The sequence below is a fragment of the Nicotiana tabacum genome, chromosome 19 (genome assembly GCF_000715075.1).
Source record: "Nicotiana tabacum cultivar K326 chromosome 19, ASM71507v2, whole genome shotgun sequence".
In the NCBI taxonomy this organism is placed as follows: Eukaryota; Viridiplantae; Streptophyta; class Magnoliopsida; order Solanales; family Solanaceae; genus Nicotiana; species Nicotiana tabacum.
In genome coordinates this window covers 43,517,399-43,539,641 of record NC_134098.1, presented here as the reverse complement: position 1 = coordinate 43,539,641, position 22,243 = coordinate 43,517,399, and positions in this window count along the sequence as shown.

Below are 22,243 nucleotides of genomic sequence, written 5' to 3'. Positions count from 1 at the left end.
ACTCTCGAGATCCGTGATCGAAGAAGGTCATGCCGAGATAAATTCTACGAGCTTAACCCTGGGATTGGAGGAATAAGTATATTGAATACTTAAAGAATGGAAATCTCCCATCGAACCTTAAAGATTCGAGGACCCTACGAACCAAAGTTGCTCGATTCACATTAATTGCAGATGGAACGCTATACCGAAGGACATTCGATGGACCATTGGCAGTATGCTTAGGTCCAGGAGACACCGATTACATCCCGCGTGAGGTGCACGAGGGCACTTGTGGAAATCACTCCGGTGCAAATTCATTAGTCCAAAAAATAATCAGGGCACGGTATTATTGGATTGATATGGGCAAAGATGCAAAGGAGTTTGTTCGACAATGTGACAAATGTCAAAGATTTGCACCAATGATCCATCAGCCCGGAGAGCAAATTCACTCAGTCCTATCCCCATGACCATTCATGAAATGGGGAATAGATATCATCGACCCTCTGCCATTGGCCCCAAGTAAAGCTAAGTTCATTTTATTTATGACTGACTATTTCTTTAAATGGGTTGAAGCACATGTGTTCGTGAAAGTAAGAGAGAAAGAGGTTATAGACTTTATCTGGGATCATATCGTATGTCGATTCGGGATACCCATCAAAATAGTGTGTGACAATGGGAAACAGTTTGTCGGCAGCAAAGTGACAAAATTTTTCGAAGACCATAAAATAAAAAGGATATTATTAACACTGTATCACCCCAGTGGGAACAGACATGCCGAATCAACGAACAAAACTATCATTCAAAACCTAAAGAAGAGGCTAAACGACGCTAAAGGAAAATAGAGAGAAATTCTACCCGAAGTCCTTTGGGCATATCGAACAACATCAAAATCTAGTACGGGGGAACCCCCGTTCTCCTTAGTATATGGCTTCGAAGCCTTAATTCCAGTCGAAGTCGGGGAAGCCAGTGCCAGGTTTTGATATACAACAGAAGAATCAAATAACGAGGCTATGAACACTAGCCTCGAATTATCGGATGAAAAACGAGAAACTGCTCTCGTCTAATTGGCCGCCCAAAAGCAGCGAATCGAAATATACTATAATCGAAGAACCAAGCTTTGCCATTTTAAACTCAGGGACTTAGTGCTAAGGAAAGTCACCCTCAGTACCCGATATCCAAATGAAGGAAAACTAGGACCAAACTAGGAAGGACCGTATCAGGTTCTTGAAAACATCGAAAAGGGATCATACAAGCTCGGTATTATAAACGGCAAACAACTATCAAGCAATTGGAATGTGTCGCACCTAAAACGATACTACTACTAAGGTACGACCCTCCCATATTCATTTACATTTCGAAACTAACCCCTGCAGGAGTCCGATCAGGAGCTAGGATGAATCCTTCAATACGAAGCCCTAGGTCTGGAAGCACGCGTTGCACTCTTTTTCCCTTAGACCAGTTTTATTCCAAATGGATTTTTCGGCAAGGTTTTTAATGAGGCAACCAATGATCGTGCTAAACTTAGAAACAATTCGACAATATCCGAGGCCTCTTTATAATCGACCTCGAATGCTGGGGGCATTAGCCCTCAAATATATCAAGTTCAGATGCAAGAAAGTTATTTCATAACAACAAGGTTCCAATAGAAAAAGTTGTAAGAGCCAAATGGTCAAAACGAACCATGCTCATGTAGTTGGCCTGATCCCTGACGCAAAATATGAACACATGTATAAAGACTTGCAAAGAAAGTTCTCTTCTTTACCGATATCTTATATCCAAGATAAATTCCTCTATTTTTGAGATTTATTATGCAAACAGGATTGAGATAAATCTCCGAGTCCGAGCAAGCACTCACTCGACTATTACGCCTACGGGCTACATTACTTCGAGTTCGAAAACATTCACTCGACTATTATGCCTACGGTCTACATTACTTCGAGTTCGAATCATTCACTCGACCATTAAGCCCACGTGTTACATTTCTTTGAGTTCGAAAAAATTCACTCGACCATTACGCCTACGGGCTACATTACTTCGAGTTCGACTCATTCACTCGACCATTACGCCTACGGGCTACATTACTTCGAGTCCAAAACATTCACTCGACTAATAAGCCTATGGGCTACATTACTTTGAGTTCGAAAACATTCACTCGACTATTACGCCTACGGGCTACATTACTTTGAGTTCAAATCATTCACTTGACCATTACGCCTACGGGCTATATTACTTCGAGTTCGAAATCACTCACTCGACTATTAAGCCTACGGGCTACATTACTTCGAGTTCGAATCATTTACTTGACTACTAAGACTATGAGCTACTTCTATTTCAAGTTCGAGAAAGTACTCACTCGACCAATGCGCCTACGGGCTACATTACTTTGAGTTCGAAACATTTACTCGACTACTAAGCCTATGGGCTATTTTTATTTCGAGTTCAAGCAAGCATTCACTCGATCATTACGCCTACGGGCTATATTACTTCGAGTTCGAATCACTCACTCAACTAATAAGCCTAAGGGCTACATCACTTCAAATTCAAACAATCACTCAATTCGACTACTAAGCCTATGAGCTACCTTATTTCAAGTTTGAGTAAGCGCTTACTCGGTTATAAAGGTTATGAAATCCAAATTCGATCAAATTTCCTAAGTCCCTATGAAAACATTTATAAGGCATGAATAAAATCTTCACAAGGTAGGAAACAAAACAGAAGCAAGTCAGCAAAAGAAAAAGATATTATATATATACAAGATTATTTACATGATTGATCCAGGAGCGGTCTCATCTCCATTGGGCTCCGCCCGTTCTCGGACCCGCTCTTACTCCCATCATCATCATCATTATCATCATCAGAAGCCAAGGCTTCAGCATCGGCTTCAAGTTTTTTAGCCCTTTTTATCTCTTCAGCGAGATCGAAACCTCGAGCATGAATCTCCTCGAGGGTCTCCCTCCGAGATCGGCACTTAGCAAGTTCAACGACCCAATGTGCTCGAGTATCGGTGGTCTCGACTACCTCTCTTGCTTGGACCTGGGCAGCTTCAGTGTCGGCCCGATATACGGCCATGAGTGCATCCACACCAGCCTTTGCCTTTTCAGCATTGGATTCGGCCTTGGCAAGTTCAGAGGCCAACCGAGCCTCGAGCTCCTCTATTCTTTTTGATTGAACCGAGCTTTTCTCCTTCATACTTTGAAGTTGATTTTCGGCTGATGATAATTGAGCTCGAGCAGTTTCTTTCTCTGCAGCAAAGAGGTCCATACCTTCTTTCGACTTCAAAGACTCCGTCTTTATCTCATCGACCTCCTCATGGAGTTTCCCGATCATCTCAATTTTCTATTGCAGCTGTGAGACTGAAAAATTAGCCATCGTTTCAGTATCGAGCCCATAGGCTTTTAAAAGTATCATTACTTGCTCGGACAGATCAGTCTGATCTTGGTAAGCCTTGGCTAACTCAGCTCGGAGGTCTGTTATTTCCTCTCCCCTTTGCCCTAAGAGGAGCTTAAGGGAGTTCCTCTCCCCCATAACCCGTTAAAGGTCGGCCTCATATCGATACAAATCAGTTCGGGACCGAGAACATGCTTCTCGATGAACTTCCGCAACCTACAAAGAAAGAAGAAATGAAGTTAGAAAAGAAAAGCAAACTTAAAGGTAATGTCAAGTAATTTAAGGCTTACCTAATTTAAAGCCTGCTGCACTCCGTGAAAAAGATCCGATGCATCACTTGTACTGGTAGCGTCCTCGACACCGGTAAACAGGTCACGAAAAGGATCCTCTCCATCATGAGGCATGTCTAGTTCGAGGGCCCCAAAAGCTTGGGCTTCTTGAATCGCCCCTGCGGAAAAAGCAGGGAAGGTGGGTGAGTCTTCGATTGCTACTGCCCCAAGTGAATTACTTGGATCATTCTCTTCAGTTCGAAGAGATTCGGGGAGAGCCCATTCAGACATATCCCCTATCCGTTGGCTTCGATGGGAAGCATATTCGATCTCTAACAACTCGGGGACTCTGCCCGAATCTTTCTCTGATATATCCTCAGTTCGAGGTGGAGCCTTATGGACCACCATCGATCCAGCTGCATGTGGAACGTAGGTGGCCTTCTTCGTTCGGGCCGCCAGTGCGGACCCATCAAATTTTTTTTTCTTCTTCTTCTTCTTCTTCTTCTTCATCCCTCAGACGCAGAACTGATTCTACGATCAAAGGAATGGCATTCTTGTTCGGCTTATATGCCGTCCTCTTCTTCAGTTTTTGATCTTCGGGAACGGGGGCTCTTTTCCTCTTATTATCTTTCACCGGCTTTGGGATAGAGGCCGAAGCCTCTTCCTCGACAGACGAGGGCCTCAAAACCGCATCTTTGCCCATAACTACATATGGGAAATTTTATTAAAGTGTATGAAAAATATCTTGTTCGAACTACTAAAATATACGATAAAGGGGCTTACCATGATTTTTGGCCTCCCAACGGCCCTTCGACAAGTCACGCCATGAGCGCTCGGCGTATGAGGAGGTCGAAACCAGATCCCGTACCTAATTATTGAGATTGGGCACTGCGCCGGGCATCCAGGGAACCACTGCATCACAAAAGGAAAAATATCGGGAAGAAAGGAAATGAAAGGACAAAATAGTAGGAGATAACAACAGAATTATACTTACGCTTTATGTTCCACTCCTCGGGAAAAAGGCATCTTTTCGATCGGAATCAGGTCCGAAGCTCGAACGAACCTGCCTATCTAGCCTCGATCCTTATCCTCGCCTATGCTCGAGAATAAAGTCTTGGTAGCTCGACGTTGAAGTTTTATTAACCCTCCTCGAAAAAGGCGAGGACGGTACAATCGGACGAGATGATCGAGGGTGAAAGGCATCCCCTCGATTTTGTTCATAAAATATCAGATCAAAATAACGATCCGTCAAATAGAAAGATGGATCTGGTCTGGGGTTATTAGGTATTTACGACAAAAATCTATGATAACGGGGTCGAGGGGACCTAACGTGAAAGGGTAAGTGTACACACTTAAAAACCCTCTCATGTGAGTAGTAATATCCTCTTCGGGAGACGACACTACCACTTCTTTGTTCCCCCAGTTACAATCTTTTTTATCTGCTCGATATACCCCCCCGGTTATGGAACAAATATATCTCGATACGGGCTCATATCGCCCAGGAACCGGCGAACCTTTATCGAGTTTGAAATCGGAGGTAAGAACCCACGCCGCCGGAATGCACTCCTTAGACCGTGGATCCACCGGTGTTTTGTCGGCGGCAGATTGGGAAGAAGAAGCTTTCTCTTTTTGGGGGACAGTTTTTGATGTCTTCACCATTTTTGGATTTAAAGAAGGTGACAAAGATTTGGTGGTTTAGAAGAAGAATTTTGCAGAAAAGAGTCACAGATCAGCGAATAAACTCAGAAGAGACGAAAAAGAACTTAAAAAATCTTGTGAAGATTGAAGAAGTAAAAGTGATGAATGGTGGACGAAAAGGCTATTTATATGTTGAAACAATGACGGTTCAATATCAGCGGTGGTCGACCACCGTCTGACACCCATTAAATGCCTTGGTAAGCTAAACCGACAGACAGCTATCACGGACATCATAGTCGGGCTCGATGCAAACGCCATCACTTATCCAATCGAGCCATTGAGAAATCATATCGTTTCTCACCATATCCTTTTCGAGAAACGAGGGGACTATCTGTATACGTTCAAAATAGATTTCGGCCTTCGTACGATTGATCGAGGTTGAAACATAATGGATCGAAGAAAGACTTTGTAATATCGAGATAGGTTCCGAAGATGGTATGAACGAGCTTCAAATTTTAGGTATAGATCAAACACCGAGTTCGAAGTCACTATCGAGCTCGAGTCCGAATCGAACTATGATGAGATGATTTCGAGCTTAAGGGGCAGAGGCCAACCGATACCGAGCCCGAATCATCACCTGATTCCGAGTCCACATCATCCAGAAGCAATACCGACCAACATTGAGGTCGATCGAGCTCGAGTTCACAGACAAGAGCCGTTGCAAACACACTAGGGGAGAAAATCTCGGCAGAAATTAGGGAAAAGCTGATTTATCATGGGTTCTCCACTAGGCATTTTTAATTATATCTAAAGTATGATCCTCTACTATAAAGATGATGGTTACATTTTTGTAGAGGGTAGTTTTTTTGGCTTACATTGTAATTCAAGCACCATATTCTCTTATATTCAAGAGTTACTCTTTTAAGCTTCATAAATTGATTCATCTTGCTTAGTCCTAAAAATCATCTTATTTACAACCTTGTTTATTTTGCATTCTTTGCAATCCATATTTGATATTTCTATTTATCCTTATAATTTATATTAATCTATATCACAAAATACTATACCAAATACTATACCGAATATCGAATACCAAAATTTTCGATTTCGTACTTGAAAAGTATAGCAAATAAGGGCCCAGTCAATATTGTGAGCATTTTTGTCCTTTGAAGAATTAACCCAAATAACCGCTCACCCTATCACTTAAACTAAAAATAGCCAATGAGTGTATAATATATGCATAATTTATGTATTACATATGTATAATCTATATATAATCTATGTATATGGGTAGAAAAAGTAAATAATTAATATGGCCGGCTTTTTGTGTGAAGATCCCTTGTCCTTTCCCCTTAAAACTACTCATTTGAAATACTTGGGCCTTCTTCAGTTCAACTACCAATTACGATAGTCCAATCGGTTTCCAGACGGCCCAATCCAACTTTCCGCATTTTTATTTTTTTGTATATGTAATATTGGAATTGTCAAAAGATTGGCTTGTGCTAGAGAAGTTCAAAGAGCAGAGAGGAGATTAGGGTTTTTGGTATATTAGGGTTTAAATCCGACCGACGACGATGATTTACGACGTCAACTCGCCGCTTTTCCGATCATTCCTTAGCCAGAAGGGTGGCGCCTCCGACAAGAGGTATGCACAATTCTCTCTTTGGCTGTAAACTAACCGTCGCCTCTCCGACAAATTTTTTCATAGTATTGATGTTATAGCAGTTTTGTTTGTGGAAGGTGAAAAAGGTTGATATTTCTGCATAGCCATATTGATTCTGTCATAGTTGTGACTTTTCCTGTTATATTTGTTTCAATTGTTATTTCAATGGTCATTTCGATTAGGCTTCGCTAGCGAGTAATTTTTTTGTTCGAAATGTCTTTGCCCTGTGATTTTCATACATTTGAACCTCTGGCGCCTTATTTTGACTCCGGAGAGAATGTAAACCCATTAATGATGCATGCCATAGCTATTGGAAATTGGTAAAGTAAAGAATGTATCTTGGTGTTTGGATGGTACTCCTATGGTGTTGTGAAATGGTCTAGATAATTGATCAAGTTTTTGGTATAGACGTTATAGGTGTTGGGTTAACTGGAATGGGTGTCTATGAGCTTCATCTAGATTATACTTGTGGCCCAGTTAAGCGTTGGTTCAATTAGAGTCGAAAAGTCAAGAGTCAAGCCAACTTAACGCTTGCACATTTAGGTCACGAACACAAATTCGAGTATCTGAACTGGCTTGTCTAACTTTCAACAACAGATCTGTGAGCATCAAATGATCAGAATAATGTGTATGTTTACGTGCATGAAAAGATTTGAAATTTGTAAGCATAATTAGATTCCCTATCATATCTAGGGGCGGAGTCACAGTGTTAGTTGCGGGTTCGGTCGAACCCAATAACTTTTGTTCAAATCTTGTATTTGTATTAAGAAATTCAATGAATTTGTATAAATTATTAATTTAGAACCCAGTAACTTAAAAAAATTATAATCCCGAACCCATGAGGTTCAAATCCTAGCTCCGCCTCTGATCATATCCTTTGTATTCTATTACCTGCTCGTTCTTGTTGTTTGTTTCCTTTTCTTATTTTTCTGCTGGTGAGATCTGCATAAGTTCTTTTTGGCTTCTTATATAGATATCTCAGTTGGTTCTGCTCTATGGCAAGTTTTGACAAGTAGAATATACGTTTGACATGCAATCCTGTGAACTCACCTTGTGTCTTGGTTAGTTTTCTTTGTAGATAAGGAGAGTCTGGATTAGTTGTCTTATTCACTATAAGATGGACTGAAATGTTTTTACGCTTCATCGAACCACTGTCTTGTATCAACTAGCCACTAGAGATTTAACACTGAAAGTTAGAGCAGCAGGTTGCTGAATGTAATATGACAGAAAGCATGTATCGCTATGCCTTCATTTAATTACGAGATTTTTTTTCCAGTAAATGATTAGTTGCTATATATATATTTATATATCTTAAATTTTTTTGTGAAGTGCTCAGTATTCCCTTAAAAAGAAGAATATACCTCTTCTGGAAACTTAACGTTTAAAGAAAAGATTAAGAAACTCTACTCTTTATGAAGTAGAAGAATGGAAGTTGCAAATAAATAAATGACCGAAGAAAAGAAGGCTATCCGTATGGATTTCCCATACAAATAATTTTGGTAAAGCAAATAGTTACCGTGACGTCTCAATTTGAATTCTCAATTTGATTTCTCCAAAGCATGTTAAATTGCTGTTGAAATTGAAAGTCTTAGCGGATTATGTCTGTAATTTGTATAGAAATATCTCTACATCAATTTAAAAATTTAGCATTGTTACAATTCTACTGTAGGGTCCTAACTTTTTCAGATTATAACAGCATAATCATATAATTTACAAATGAAGCTCTAACTTGTTCATATGCCATACAAAGACATTTATTAAGTTCCTAAAAACATAATAAGAGGTTTTGTCTTACGACATAAACTAACCACCGAAATAAAAATTAACATGAAGAGAACGCAAGGAAGTAAGAATTGCAAATAACATTTATGACTTAAATGCTGAGAAAAAAGGTCTCAGTTAAAGGAAAGTAAATACAGTATAATGGCTACTTCTTTATAGACTTTTTTAGAGTCATCCGTAAACAATTGGAAATTTCTGGAGCACTATGAATTGTCTGACTAATAAAATTATACGTTAGGACTTTAGATTTCTAAAGTAGCTTGTTATATAAAAGTGGAGAATTCCACAACTTCATTGGTTTAGAATCTTCAAAAACATTTCTTTAGTGATATTTAACACTATATTATTATAATAAGAAGGTTGCTGTATTAATGGAGCATTGTTGCACATAAAATGTTTTTTTTGGTTTCATTTTTTTTCTTTCAAAATCCAGTGTTTTAAAGTTGATCTTGAATCTATCCTTCAGATCAATCTTGATATCTAAACCTCAACATTAATCTCTCTCAACATTAATCTCTCTCTCTCTCTCTCTCTCTCTCTCTGACAAATGCTATTTAACTCAAATAGAAGTGGTGGTAGTTATCCAAGCTGCTGCCTCTAGCAATTCTGCACTTGTCAAAAGCATCATTGTGTAATGAGATAGCTCACATGCATGTTCTTTCCTTTAAAGGGTATTTTTTTTTCTTTTCTAAATGTTTGGATTGAGGCGTAATTAATTTTATCAAATCTAATTATGTTTCCATGCCAACTATGATACAGCTGCACTCCTTACTCCAACAAACAAGGGTAACCTTTCCTCGCTGAATATTATAGCGATGCTTCATTTTATTCCGATTGTATTTTCTTTCCTGAAATGTATATCACGTAATGGATTAGGAAATTGATAATGGCTTTTTCATATCTCCATTATATGAAGGCTCTTATTTCCTCAATTTAGGTCTTTTCTTTATGTCGAAGCTGATCTGTGATGCATATCCGACGTAGTCATGCACATCTTTCTGCATCCCTTGATCTTTATGTAAGAATGCTTCTTACATCTTTATAATTTTTCCAGGAAAACAGAAGAGCAGAAGCCAAGGGAACAGAGGCCAAAAGCTAGTGAAAACAAGCCTGTTATGAATGAGTGAGAGTGAAAGATGTAGACTTATTTTATTATATATGGAATGTTGTTGAACAAGGCTTTTAATGAAATGCTGCTTGACATTTGAATGCGTCGTTTTGTAAGAGATTTCACTTTTCTTCTTTTTCTACTTCGTTATTGTTCCCAGTCCTGATTTTTGGTTTGTGGGATGAGAACCGGGGGTTGAAAAGTGCAAAACTCAGTTCAACCTCCTAGTGAATCCAGAATGTCTAGAAAGTTAGGAGGGGGATTTGAGGGGTGTTTTTTTGTTTTGGGGGGGGGGGGGGAGATCAGATGCTTCCCAATTTGACTTCTGCGATCTAAACTCAATTTCGTTTTCTGGTACTATATGCGTCACTGGCCGTAGATGTAACTGTTTCTAGATGGAACGTAATAGTTAAGTAAATTCATTTCTTATTTTTGTGATGTGATTTTTCTTTCTTTCTCGTAATTCTACTCTGAGTCTTTGGGAGGATATTACAGCCGTTAGTGGCTACTGGATAGGTTAAAAGGGTGTTAGTTATCCGAGTAATTACTAGATGGCAGGGGCATGATTGTCGGTCCAGCATTGCAGGATGATGTGTTGTTAACTTCTTATTAACTAGTACTAGTAGTACTGTCAACTGTGCTAGTAGATATTTAGGGTTTGTTGGTGCTCTATAATTGGAGAGATTAGCAAGAAAACATGTAATCATTTTGGAGATTGATGTAGTTGGCTAATTGGAAAAGTGCTTATGTACAAAAAAGCTACTGATGGTTGGATGCTCTTTGACGCGACTGTGAAACCGTCACGTAATGGTACCTTTGACAGAAATTGAAAAAGGAGCTTTTTGGTGTGTTTAAAGATGCACTGTTCCATGTGATAATTGATATGAGCCACCTTCTTTTGTTATTGCTTTATTTGTTAGTCCCATTCATGGTTGCAGTGCGGTCCTTGCGGAGTTTATTTGTAGGTTTAGAATAATATTATAGATCTTATCAGAAATCAGGAGAAAATGGATCTACTCCATTTGTCTAAACTTGTTTTGGGGATAATTTGACCTGTATGAGCTAAAACAAATGGTAGAAGACACTTATTTGACTCATTTTCAAAGACAATTGCAGGTATCTTCTTTTCTTCTGTTAGAGCACCTCTAATTTTTAGTTTAGTATAGGTGAAATTGCACCTAAATGTCTTATAGGGAGTAGTATATTGCTCAGAAAGAAGCTTATGGTATTATTACTCTACCCTGAAAAGGCCAAGTGGTTGGTCGGAACTTATTCCAAATTAAAAAGAATTCTTACTTAATTATTATAGTGAATATAATTAAAATGGTAACAACAGACATTAGGGGACATCACTTTTTTGACATGAAAAAAAGGTGAGAGAGAGGGAGAAAGGGGCCCTCTTCCCTCTCCATAGCTGTAGAAAGTGTGGGTATGCAAAATGAGTGGTTTCCCATGTGATTCATCTAACTCCCCCAACCACACTCTTCGTTACCTTTTTTTTCTATTGACGGTCTTCTCACAAAGACTGAAAATTAAGCAATTAATCTTTTCCTTTCTCCATGCACTACATGACGATTAAATGATGTTTAAGAGCCTGCCGACTGTTAAATGATGTTAATTATATTCATTAGATAAACTAAGATTCAACATCACAAATTATTTTTCAACATTTCATTTCTTTTCACTAACCTGGAAGGACTGAAAGATGAATTACTCATTCTGTTCTATTTCATATGGCATAACTGTATTCTCAGAATACTTGAGCAATACAGATCATGAATTATAGTAGTATTCTTTTTTATAACATGTAAATATATAAGTGAATCGATATTAGACACACCAAAAATTACATAATTTGGCTCTCTTATTACGAACTCATAAATTCAAAAAGAGTAGTTATTTGAGTGAACGTTTGCATGCTCCCTTTTTTCTTCTTCTATTACTACTATACTTTGCAGATGAGTTGATGATTTATTGAGTAGCCAACGCGTTCGTTTAGCCATCAGGCAAAGTAGAACGCTTTAAGAAGTAAAAAGTTAGAGACAATCAGAAACTTTATTGTTAGTAAGAACAAGCGTGCATTTATTCCACACTAGATTTCGTTTCATCTTATCAGTACATAAAAGATTAGTCAATTTTGTCTCTATTTGATATGTCATAATTAGAATTGTAACGTGCGGGTATTGGAGAATACATGCATCATTTCTTTATTTTTTTAATGGAACAAGTTCATAGCTCTTATTAATTTCTTAATGCTAGTGCTAGAAAAGCCGCGAGATAGAAATTGACAACGTGATGATAAAGGAGTAAAAAGGCTTTAATTGGAATTCCTTTGAAGTCTATATTTGCTTCACCAACTTGCGTTCAAGTCTCAATTAAACATAGCAAAATGAATAAACCATTCCAATTGTAAATTAGAAAAGGAAAGAACTTAATTGGAGAAGATTTTATCTGATCCTCTCATCTTTTGTGCATCCTCTACATTACTGTGTAAAAAGCATTCATAAAGCTAGCAAATAAGTAAAATTTATTGGTCTTTACTGATGTGAAATATTACCAATATTGCGCTTGGAATACTGTCACTTGCGTATTTCAATTTCCTTTTTTTAAAAAAGAAAAGAAAAGAGGGCAACGAATTTGTTCCCCGATATGATGGTTAACAAACCAGAATTAGAATCTCATTTTTACAAGTTCGAAGTATTGAATTATGTAATGTCACACATTGAATATTCAACGGCATCCAAAGGAGCTTATGATTGTTTTGAACATCTACACCCTTTGTCTCAACGATTGAAGCTCATACTATTTTACATTGTATTAGATCACGTTCATAGTAATATTGTCTTGGGTTGAATTCTTTAATTGTTTCATACAAATGGCATCTTTAAGTTTCTCTTTTACTTACTTTGTTAATCATAAAAAGAAAAAAGTTACGATAAAAAATACAATAAGATAGATTAATTAGAAGTTACAAATTTGAATAAAAAAAAGATTTTTTTGAAAAGAAGCATTTTTTCTTAAATGAAACTTATATTATTTAAATGTGAATTAGTCGAACTAAGAAGTTCCGAATATTATAGAAGAAGGTGAAAGAAAAAAATTAACAAGAGGAAAGGTCTGTCTTCCATTATTAGTTGGTGACTTTTACTCTCTCTATTTCTTCATTTAACTTCACAGCCCTCACCACACGGCCAAACCCAAACAGACGTATGGAGAGAGAGAAAGGAGAGCACATTCTAATTCCTATATCAACGCCGCATTTACAATTCACAATCCGACAACTTTTCTTCTTCCTGTTTGCTTAAACTAAAATAGAAACAACAGTCTAGATTCTTCTCCGTTTTCTTCTTCTTCTTCTTCCCCATTTCTTCAATTTTTCAATTCACCACTCATCCACCTTCCCCTGGAGAACAAAAGAAATGTCTGAACTGTGCTTATCAAACACCTGTATTCAATTTTTTAGAGTTCTCATCTCTGACTTAACTCTCTTCTGCTACTTCATTCTCTCTCACCCTCTTTACTTCTCTTACTTCATTTTCTTCTCTCCTTACCTCCTTAAACTCCTCTCTTTTCTCTCCCCTCTCTTCATTACAACTTCCCTTTTGCTCCTCGCCCTTCTCACCACTTTCTCCCCACCTAAATTCATCATCCATGAAAAGTTCAAATCTTGTACAGAAAATTCTGAGTCAGAAAAGGTTAGTATTCTGCTCTCTCTTTATCATGCTGTAGTGGAAATGTTGAAGTCACAGGGTGATGTCAAAAATGACGATCTCTGTCGTTTGGAGGATTTTGAAGTTTACAAGATCGTGTTTCAAGAACACCCACTTGAATTCTTGGACTATACATCAGCTGAAGTTAGTGAAAAATCAGTTCTTGATTCTTTAGTTCAAGAAAAAGACTCTGCCACTGCCACAGAAAATTCAGGTGAAATGGAGGAGAAGACATTGGAAGAGTTCTTCGAAGAAATAGATGAGTTTGAAAGCGAGACTTGGAATAGTGATAATGTGGAAAGGAAGAAAATGGAGGCATTGGGCACGAAGGTCGATAAAGTTGTTGAAAAACAAAAAGAAGAAATGATGATGGGAAATGGATCCAAGGAGGCTGTTGCTGCTGCTGCAGTTGATAAAGTGAAAAAGTCACATTCTTGGAGATTTGGAGAAAATCTTGATTACAACAACTCTAAAATAATGGAGCCGAATTTGGGGAGTTATGGATCTATGAGGAAAGAAAAAGAGTGGACGAGGACACTAGCATGCAAACTTTATGAGGAAAGGCACAATGCTAATGATAGTAGTAGTGGTGAAGGGATGGATTTGTTGTGGGAAACTTATGAATTAGACTCAAGCAAAGAGCAAGGTCAAAAGGGATAATAATAACAAGAAGAAGATGAAGAAGAAATCAGGAGAGTTGAAGAGCTACAAAAAGGATGAAGAAGATGAAGAAGAGATGAACGGACAGTTGTGTTGCTTACAGGCTCTCAAGTTCTCAGCTGGAAAGATGAATTTAGGTATGGGAAGGCCTAATCTTGTTAAGATTTCTAAAGCAATTAAAGGGTTTGGATGGCTACATCATGTCAGCAAGAAAAACAAGGTCCATTGTGGAGAATGATTTTAGTAGAGTCAAATTAATTATGCTTATCTAAGTAGTAATTAAATTAGCTTCAAAGAGAGATGTTTGTAGTAGTATTATATATGTTTTCCAAGAAATTAGACTACTTAACAAGTAAATACTTTTTGTTGTAGCTATGGTATAACAATTAATCAAATCCTATCTAATTATCCATGATGCTTCTGATATTGTTGGGACTTGGGGAAAAAAGTGAAAAATTCCAGGTAGTGGAGAAGGGGTGAATGTTGATAAAGCTTCTAATTTCTTTATGAGTTGTTTATGTCCTCTAATGATTCTAGGCATGCTTGTTGGTTGATGGATTGATATGTTCCCCCTTTGCCTAACCTTTGGCATAAAATGAGATTCTGAATATCACCAGATGATGACACTATTTTTGTGGTCACATCTGTCTATGAGGAAGGAAAAAGTTTCACTCTGCTGCTAGCTTGTATTGTACTAGTATTACTTTTGCTTTCCACTGTATCAGCAGTTTTCACTTTTGGGAGATTAGTAAAAATGTATATGGATTTGCAAGAAGGTAGATTCCAGTTCCCTCTCAAAGCTCTATGATTTTAATGCTATCTTACAACAGTTAAAAAGCGGGGGCGGGGAGAGGGGATTCGGAGGCGGATCTAGAGCACAACCAACGGGTTCACGGAGTTCTATAGCTTTACACTATATATGTATCGATAAAATATTGACCGTGAACTCAATTTTTATTGTATATTAACTCAGATCATTTGTGTGAAAATAAATGGAAGAAACAGAAGTTCAAATTGTTCACACCAGTTGACAAGAGTGTGTAAAGGATGCTGTAAATTTGTTATGGATATTTGGCAATTAGTCCATTACACCTTATCTTTCCAAATAGGTACTGACTAGGCAATTAGGCCATAGTATTCACAAACATCTCTATCTTATAGATAGGATCAAAGGAAGTGTGACAAGTGTCTATGTATTTCAATGTGTGTGTGTATGCATGTTAAATTTGAATTAGCTCCTTTCCAATTTCTGCGTGTTTTGAAGTTAGGAGCAATGACTAGAACAATAAGGCTTCTTTGGGACAAAATTAGAGTTGAAGTTAGATTTTTTTTTATTTGGAGTTGGAGTTAAAATAAGAATTTTGTAGAAGTTTTCTACTTTTGAGCAAGGTCTCTTTGGAGTTTGTTTGAGAATAAATTATGTGTCATACAAAATAAATTACCATCACAATATAAATATGAAAAATATAATTTTATTGATAAAATAATGCGGGTACAATTCTGTTAGTTTTTTTGATTATTCTTTCTAGATCGTTCTCCGTAATTCGAGATCTTAACCAGCGTATTTCTCGAACATAAGATGCCGCAAACTTTCTTAGGATGTATTTGATCTCCATGAAAAGAAAGAACATTCGTTGATCACTTCCGCGACTTTGAGAAAAATAATATTTGATGTCTTTGATCTTTTTGTGAATATTCCATGAATTTTATGGAATTTCGAGATGCTTTCAAAGGGAATATGTGGTCCCTTTTTATAGGTGTAACTAGAATTTTTAGTAGAGTACCCTCCAACCTAGAGTTTCAGGTAGAGTAGCCTCCAAGTTAGGGTTTAAAATAGAGTAGCCTCCAAGAAAACCTTGATGGAATCTACTTATAGTATCTTAAATTTAGGATTTTGCCCAAATTTCATATGGATTTGATTCAATGAAATTTTTATATCTACAAATTAATTTGTAGACAATAAATTGCGTCGAGAAAATAATTGAGACTGAAAAATATTGCAACAATCGTAGTATTTAATTTCGAGTAATTTGAGTGTTACAATCTCTATGATCCCTCTTATTCTACTTTTCTAATATAAATTCAAGGGCCTTTGAGCTTAATCTTAAATTTGAATTTGATTTATCCGCCGCAAATACTTTGATTGTTGCCACGAATTTTATCACGAACAAGTAGCCTTGATTTTGAACGCCTTGTATTTGATTTGACTTCGTTCTTGATCTTGAATACTTGAAATTTGTGTTGAAGTCTTGAATGCTTGAACACTTGCAGTTTGTAGAGAATTGTGGCCTTTGATCCACGAGTTCCCTTGTGTCTTCTTGTTATAACTTCTGGTCTTTTCTGAGTTATGAAAATCCCTATTTATAGTTGTGGAAGAGAAGAGTTGTAATGAGAACAAACTTTTTTCAGCCAATCAGATCGAATTGTGACAAGGCCGCATTTGATTGGCCAGAACATGTCACTTGCACATGTGGCGCGATTTCATTGGCCTTTTAATTTGACTTGGCATGCCTTGTCATTTTGACATGTGATATGATCTTATTGGTTCTTCCGTTTGACTTGGTGTGCCGTGTCATTTGACACGTGACACCAAACAGGGCCTCTAGGAAGATGACATATTGGGTTTAATGAAGTGGGCTCATCATTTGTGGCCCAATTAAATGGGCTAGCCTAGTGAATATTTATTGGACTTAAGTAATTAATCCAATTATATTAGCCCATAATATTTATTTGGACTAATATATTTAAAATATAGTCTAAATTATTTATTGAATTTAAATCCAATAAATTTTACATGACTACACGTACTATAAAAAACTACAGCAGATGTAGACGTGTTGAACTTTAAAACATGGCTTGAAGTAAAATGTCAAATAGCTTTAGCTCTTGACCCCAAATCGTAATTTGTTTCTCAAATATAAATTTTCAGTCTTAATACGTTCAAGAAACTTTCATCCATTTTAGGAAGATTTATATATTTTAAATTGATGAGCTTTTAATGTTCGCTTCAAAAACGTTTACGTATGTAAATAATTGAAGATCAATTGCCACTATTGTAAAGAGAGATATTATCAAAGCCAATACTCAATCTTTTTGGTGGCACACGTGAGTCAAGGTCTCCTATTCATATAGGAATGTTGTCGCCCGGACATCACCAAGCAAATAAGGAGTGTTTGATAGGCTTCAAATCCCACTTGAACTTGAAGTAGCCAATGATTAAATCCCTTTAGGAGACAAATTACATTAATGACTCTCACATCGCTAATATGTCTTTGCAACTCATCCTCGACATCTATATATATAGATGCATGCTCTCCAGTTGTGAATATCAGTTCACAGTGTTTGCCAATTTCTCGAGTGCATATTTGATAGGTAACTTCGCTCTTTTATTAATTTTTGTCACCCTTTTACAGCCAATACATCTTGTGGTATAAAGTTAATATCTTGCTGTAGAAAAGTCCAAATCACAGTCCGTTTAATTCTACAGAAGATAGACTTTTATTTATAGAACATATCCAAAATTTAGAATTAGAATCTTCGCGGATCACCCTAGGTGAGTTTTCGAAGTTAGCCTTAATTTCTGTCATGCTGATAGTTTCAATTTGTATGACTTCACCAAAAGTTTTATATCTTGATGTAGGAATCTCGAAATTACAAACCGTTTAATTTCTCAGAAATTAGAGTCCAAGATCTACAACATATCCGAAATTCAGAATTAAATAATTTTATGATCATTCTAGATGATATTTTGAAGTCGGCTCTATATTTTAATGCGCCATCAGTTTCAAATTTGTGCGACTTCACCAAAAGTTTATATCTTGATGTAGGAACCTCAGAATCGTAAACCATTTGACTTCTCAGAAACTATAGTTCAATATCTACAACATATCCAAAATTCAGAATTAAACACTTTTAGGATTCTTCCAAATGAGTTTTTGAAATCGGCTCTATATTTTGATGCGCTATCAGTTTCAGATTTGTGCGACTTCACCGAAAGTCTTATATCTTGATGTAGCAACCTCGGAATCGCAAACCGTTTGATTTTTCAGAAACTACAGTCCAAGATCTACAACACATCAATCATTCAAAATTAAAAAATTTCAGGATCGTTCTAGATGAATTTTTGAATTCGACTCTATATTCTAATGCGATAATAGTTTCAGATTATCGAGGCTTCACCAAAACTTTTGTATCTCAATGTTGGAATGTTAGAATTGAAAACTGTTTTAATTGATAGAACCTAGACTCAGAGAGATTCTCTCTCACCAAAAATCATAGCCCGAATCATGCCATATTGTTCTAGGCAATACTTTGAACTCAATTTTCGAATCTGACATGCCTTGGCAGGTAACCATCTTTCTTGTACTCTTATTGTTTTTTCTGCCTTCTTTTTTGTTGTTGTAGGCAATGGAGACATCTTCATCAACAAGGTTAGATGTACATAGAAGGAAAAATTCATGGCACCAAATAAAAGGACAAATCTTCAACATCGTATGGAAGTACAAATCTATGACAACGTATGAAAGTATTAAATCCATGACAACATATAGAAGTATCAAATCCATGACAACATATAGAAGGATCAAATCCATGAAGAGGATAACTTAAGGTGCAAAGGGACTTAAACGTCCACCTTAAGATTGGAAAATTAAAGTTTCTTTTAAGGACAAACCTACGAAGAGGTCAACTTAAGGTGCAAAGGGACTTCACTGTCTACTTTAGGATTGAAAAATTATAGTTTCTTTTAAGGACAAACCCGTAAAGAGACCAACTTAAGGTGCAAAGAGACTAACATGTCTACCTTAAGATTAGAAAATTAGAAAACTAGAAAACTTCAACTTGTAGACTTGGCGGACTTTGCAGATTTTAACTTGAAGACCAATAAATTTGAAGATTTGACGGGCTTGAAAATTTGGTGGACTTTGATGCTTCAACTTGAAGAGCGGTGGACTTTTACTTTAACTTGAAAAATTAGTAGACTTGAAAACTTCAGCTTTAAGACTTGTAGGGCTTGAATAATTCAAACTGAAGACTGGCGAATTTAAGGACTTCAAATTGAAGACCGGCAGACATGAAGACTTGGAGGGATTGAATACTTCAACTTAAAGATTGGCGAACTTTCAGGCTTCAACTTGAAGTGCGGTGGAGTTGCAGAATTCCACTTGAAAGACGGCATACTTGAAGATTTGGAGGGCTTATATAATTTAATTTGAAGACCGACGAACTTGAGGACTTCAAATTGACCACCGACAGACTTGAAGACTTGAAGGGCTTGAATACTTCGACTTGAAGACTGGCAGACTTGCAGACTTCAACTTGAAGGGCAGTGGACTTTGCATAATTTAACTTGAAGATCGACGAGCTTGAAAACTTGGAGGACTTGAATACTTCATACTGAAGGCGTAGTAGGCAAGACGAATTCAACTTGACTTGGCATTAAAGACTTCAATTTGAAGATATGGCCTTCTACTAAAAGACTGCATCCATCCATCAGAGATGCCAATTTGCTATTGAGGCTTGCTCCCATTGAACCATCAATCTTTGATAAGGCACAAAATTCAATGAAAGAACACATGTAAGCCTGATTTTTTTTTTAATTTCCAATCTTGTGGATTATATTCCATCATGCTTCATTCGAACAACGATTGGGGAAATATGTATCTTTTGAACTTATGCGACTGAACTTAGAAAGAAACTCTAAGTTGCCTACATACCTCGGTGAAGAGCATCAAGTCATATCGTAGTTCAGAATGAGTGTTTTTTTTATTTTTTTTAATGTCTTAACTTTTTGCTCTGATGGTAAGCACCCTCCACTTCCAACCAAGAGGTTGTGAGTTCGAGTCACCCCAAGAGCAAGGTGGGGAGTTCTTGGAGGGAAGGATGCCGAGGGTCATTTGGAAACAGCCTCTCTACCCCAGGGTAGGGGTAAGGTCTGCGTACACACTACCCTCTCCAGACCCCACTAGTGGGATTATACTGGGTTGTTGTTGTTGTTGTTGTAACTTTTTCCTAGGTCGCCTCTTTCGAGGTTTTCAACCTAGTAGACTTTCTTTTTGGGAAACACATTTTATACTCTTGCAGGCTAGGAGTAACATGCAGTTTATGCTCTTACATTAAGAAGCGCGGCGATTTGCAATTTAAGCTCGTATTTTGAGGAGCCTTGCAACCTGAAGATTTTGCTCAAATTTGAAGAGCTTCATGACATGCAGTTTAGGCTCGTGCGTCTAGAAGTGTTGCATCTTGAAGATTTAGCTCAAATTTGAAGAGCTTTGCAACTAGAAGTCTTTGCTCGACTTTGAAGAGCTTTTGATTTGAGTCTTTGCTCGAATTTGAATTTGAAGAGCTTTACAATTTGAAGAATTTGCTTGAATTTGAAGAACTTTAATTGCTCGAATTTGAAGAGCTTTATAATTTGAAGACTTTGCTCAAATTTGAAGAGCATTACGCCTGGAAGATTTAGTTCAAAATTGGGGAGCTTCGTGACATACACTATATGCTCATGTGCCAAGAAGTATTACAACTTGTAGTTTAGACTCGTGTATTGAGGAGAATTATAACATGAAATTTAGACTCGTGTGTTGAGGAGCATTATAACTTGCAGTTTAGGCTCGTGCGTTGAGAAGCATTATAACTTGCAGTTTAGGCTCGTGCGTTGAGGAGCATTATAATTTTTCATTTAGGCTCGTGTGTTGAGGAGTATTATAACTTGCAGTTTAGGCCCGTGCATTGAGGAGCATTATAACTTTCAGTTTAGGCTCGTGCGTTGAGGAGCATTATGACTTGCAATTTAGGCTCGTGCGTCAAGGAGCATTATGACTTGCAGTTTAGGCTCATGCGTCAAGGAGCATTATAACTTGCAGTTTAGGCTCATGCGTTAAGGAGCATAGTGACATGTATAGACTCTTCGGTTTTATTTTCGAATGAAAACTTGCCCCCATCCTCGCCTTCTTGTTCTTCTTTTTTGTCGTAAGACTCAAAGACAGGTAGCCCTTGGTCGGCATTTATGACCATATTTAGTTCCATATCATGAGCACGGGTTGCTAGTTCTTCAAATATTTTGGGATTTATGCCTTGTAAGATATAGCGAAGACCCCAATGCATGCCTTGAATACACATTTTAATGTCAGAAGTTTCGCTAAGGCGATCTTTGTAGTTGAGGCTTAAGCTCCTCCAGCGGTAAATGAAGTCAATAACTAGCTCATTCTTTCATTGATGATCGTTTGTAAGTTCGATCATGCTTACAATGCGTCTTATGCTATAGAAACGATTGAGAAACTTCTGCTCTAACTGCTCCCAACTATCGATGGATACAGGTTCGAGATCTGTGTACCAATCGAATGCATTATCTTTGAGAGATCGAACAAACTGTTTGACAAGATAATCACCGTACGTTCCAGCATTGTTGTAAGTTTCAACAAAGTGCTCTACATGTTGTTTCAGATTTCCTTTGCCGTCAAATTGTTGCAACTTAGGAGGTTGATAACCAGCATGCATCTTCAAGTTATCAATTCTTTGCGTACACGGCTTTGCATATATGAGAGATAATTTGGACGACGACTCAAGCTTATTATTTGATACCCTCCATGATGAAGTCCTTCAATTTCTCAACAGGAATTGGACCTTCAACGGAGACTTGGATCTCCTTAGTTGTCGTTGTTTGCTTTTCAGAGAAGTCCCATTTCTCTTGTAACCTTTAAAGATTTAAATGTGTTTGTATGGATTCTCCTTCTACTATGCTATCCAACTTATTTGTTAACTTAGAAAGTTCAGGATCTTGATCTTGCACGCGCTTTGACAAGCCTTCAACTGCTTTCGTCAAATTTGCGAGTTGTTCTTGTATGGTAGAAACTTCAATAACTATTGCTTGCATGATGTACGTAGAGGATGAAGAATGAAATACGTCATTATTGGGATAGATCTTGGAGGTCGCATTAATGGAGACTAAAGTAGATCCAACGCTCAAGTCATCATCATAAGATTGCATGAAAGATTTCTCGGACTTAGGTAAACTAAGTTGGGCAAGAACCTTTTCGATCCTTTTGTCGAC